Source organism: Fundulus heteroclitus, unplaced genomic scaffold, assembly GCF_011125445.2.
Source record: "Fundulus heteroclitus isolate FHET01 unplaced genomic scaffold, MU-UCD_Fhet_4.1 scaffold_62, whole genome shotgun sequence".
NCBI lineage: Eukaryota > Metazoa > Chordata > Actinopteri > Cyprinodontiformes > Fundulidae > Fundulus > Fundulus heteroclitus.
The window spans coordinates 564,434-567,853 of NW_023397055.1; the positions used below are offsets into that span (position 1 = coordinate 564,434).

Sequence of the window (3,420 nt, forward strand, 5' to 3'; positions counted from 1 at the left end):
ATAAAGCAGCCATCTGATCCATTAACAAGAGAACCAAAGGAACCAGCGGGTCGGCCCTGAGACCTGAAGTTCTCCTCAGCATGAAGTCAGATAATAACCAGTTAGCTGCTGCTGAAGGCAACTAGAGCTGCACAGTGAGCCGCAGCGGTTCTGCAGAGTGAAATAAGGCATCAGACCCATCAGGCAGATGTGTTCAGTGATGATGAAGATGAAATCAGGACACATTTGGAGGTTTAAATACAGAAACTTCTAAAAGTAACAATACTGTAACAGGATCCTGACATTCAGTCTAAAGCTTTACAGAATAACGAGGCAACAAGTCCAGCCTGGAACGGCTTTTAGAGCAGATCTGGACCAGCTGAGCCATTAAACTCTGCTGAGGTCCAGCTGCTGCTCCAGGAAGCAGGTCTAGATTTGATTTTCTTTTAAGAAAAATAGCAACTATAGCAACAATTATAATTATGGCAGGTACAACAACTCCAACAAACACTCCAGCCCTCTATCCATCAGATCCACGTTTGCTCCCGTCATCAGGCTCCCCTGTAGAACAGAACCAGATAAATCTCATCAGTGAGGTCAGAGGGGACTGAAGAACATCCTCTACTCTCTGAAAGCTGCACTAAGGCCAGCTGCTTCCTACAGAGTCTCATCATCATCAGAAAACCTCTGACCAGAGGAGCTTTCTAGAAAAGTGTTGGTGGGAAAACTCTGAGTTTGGAGAAATTCTGGATTTACTTTTTAAAAACAGAGAAAATGTAAACTGAGTATATCACCATGGTAACAGGCTTTTCCTCTACAAACTGGGTTTCTCCTGGCTGGGCTGAACTGCTCTACCACATGGTTTCACTTTCACAGACTTTAAATTTTATAGCAGAACTATGTGTGGATTTACCTGAGGAGTTATTTTCTGACCTACTGGGTGGGCTGTTACTCCCAGCTATTATTTTATTTGTTGGCAGAGCTTTAAAACTATTAATAAATGCCAACGGTCAAACAAGCAACAAAAAAACATGAAGTCAGTAATGGCCTCAGCACTGGTCCCTTTCTACAGGCAGATAGGCAGAGAACCGCTTCATCAGCATAATTAGAGACACTCGTCTCTTCCAGGAGAACCTGACCTTAGATCCTCATCCTGCAGAGAGTCAGACTGTCAGATTCAGCCGGATAGCCTCAGTTTAACGTCATCAGGTCCATAAAACACACAGAACTTATTTCACCTCTGAAAGTGTCTGACCTCTGAGTCGTAAATTTATGCTGGAACGAATCAACAGGTCTGTAATGTAATCAAGTTTGTAATGTAACATCTTGTGATGTTGTCAGAGGGAAAGGTGAGCAGCTTCTGCAGGTAAGAACAGTTTCACTTTGGGACAAATTGAAAACTCTGATTGGTCAGTTAGAGACGAGCTTCCATGATTGATTGACAGGAGGCGTCACATCAATGAGTCTGAGGTAGTGAAGCAGAACTCACTGATTCCAAAGTATTTATTAGTGTTCCTGGAGAAGTTTGGCTTAACTTATAAATGAGGTGAGCGCGAGAAGCGAGCGCAGAACCGTGGAGAGCATGGGGACACGGGAAAGGGAAGCGCGAGGAGGGTCAGATCAGTGGATTATCTCAAATAACGAGTTTTTCGATCACCAATATGGACAAAGTCACATGTCCATCAATAACTGCATTAAACTGAAGAGAATTCTCTTTTTAGAGTAGAAAACGCAGAGTTAAAATACTCTGAGCTCTCAGATAAACTAGTTTATGGACCTTCTGGATGTTTCACTCTAATGTCAACTCTGATCTAGAGACTAAAAGGCAACAACTCACCTGGAGGAGGAACTACATCCAGGTTTATGTAGAGAACCGTCTCTCTGTTGTGGTTTGTTACCGTCTGGATAACTAGACACTCATATGTTCCTCTGTCATCAGTAGAGACGTTCTTCAGAACCAGAGACACGTCTCCATCCTTGATCTGTTCCTCCTGCAGATCCACCCGGTTTCTTAAAGGATGGATGCTGGTGTTCTAGATCAGACTGGTTATTTCTGTAGAGAAGAACATATTCTGACCCCAGATCTTTTCTGCTCCACTCTACAGCAATAACAGGTTTAATGTCAGGAGCTCTACATGCAGAGTGACATTCTGTCCAGGTTCTGCTGTGATGTTTGCTGGGTCTGTAGGAGAGAAGCAGAGCAGAGAGGTCAGAGGTCATTGATTAAACTGTTGGTTATTGACCAAACAAACCTGATGGAAGAAGAAGAAGAAGCTGCTGCTTTTAACATTAAATTGTTGAGACTTTAAAGACCTCCCATCAGTGTTAAAGGTACCAATACAGTAGGACTACAGAAAGGACTACAAATCCCAGAATGACTTGCACATACAAAGACAGTTAAGTACGTAAAGCTAGCATTTGATGACAAACTTTTTATGAAGACGTTCATCAAAACCAGTCTAAATCTGTGGTTAAAAGTGATTTTCTTCAGATGGATCAAATTCCTGCTCTTCTTCAGTTTTATCTGTTCCTCTTTCTTCTCTCATTGTGACCGACATATTTAGCTGCAATGGCGCCACCAGCAGACAGCGACAAAGACCATTGATGAGGACAAGGATGGTTTCCATCAACAACTAATCTCCGTGTCTAAGAACAAAATCTCTTTGAACCAAACATTTTTCCAGCGATACTTCACCTGCAGAGGCAGACGAGATGAAGAAGATGGAAGTCAGTTTCAACAGCAGCGAGGTGCGTCGCTAAATGATCCATTTCCTGGTTTATACTGTCACAAAGTTTCATGTATTTACCTTAAATCAATAATATGATTTTAAACTCAACAAGACAAAATCAGTTTAATTCGGCGCTCTAAACCTCACTAGATTAGCTGTTCCTAACAAAGCCTCTAATAAAGAAAATATTTACAGCTCTGACACTCCGATATCTGACCTCGCTGTTAGATACGGAAGAAGGAGGAGCGGGATGAAGACAAGCGGTGCGTTCCATTTATCCTCGGTAGTCGGAGTTCTCGACCTCCGAGTCGGAAGATTTAACTGGAATGGACCCTAAAGTCGGTATTACGAGTCAGAAGTTGGTGTAACAGGATGGTAGCCGACCTCGGCATTAATGATTTTGCTGCTAGCAGCGACATTGAGTAAACCTCATACTTTTACTGTTTCTATTATTTATGTTACTTTTAGTGAGTTTACCATTCAGTGTTCATCAGACGGGACGTTTCAGCTCCGTTTATTTGCTCAAAATACCGCCTAGAACAGCGTTATTGTCATTGTTATCATTTTAACAGTAGCCTTTGCTAAACCAGTAATGAAGGATCACCACCAACTGCTGTTTAATCTTTCATGTTCAACTGAACAGTTCATCACGACAGACCAGTAGCCACTAGTATATGTGTATTTATATCTCCATAAGAATTATATTGTTTTT

The 3,420-nt window shown here is 42.0% G+C and overlaps 1 long non-coding RNA gene across 1 annotated transcript; it reads right to left on the reverse strand.

Annotated features, from left to right (window-relative positions):
* Positions 1 to 229: 229 nt before the first annotated feature.
* On the reverse strand, positions 230 to 2,109 carry LOC118561348. Its single transcript, XR_004929976.1, has 2 exons — positions 1,817 to 2,109; positions 230 to 540 (listed from the first exon to the last, which is right to left on the reverse strand). It is a non-coding gene; the product is annotated as an uncharacterized LOC118561348 (long non-coding RNA).
* Between the last annotated feature and the right edge of the window lie 1,311 nt (positions 2,110 to 3,420).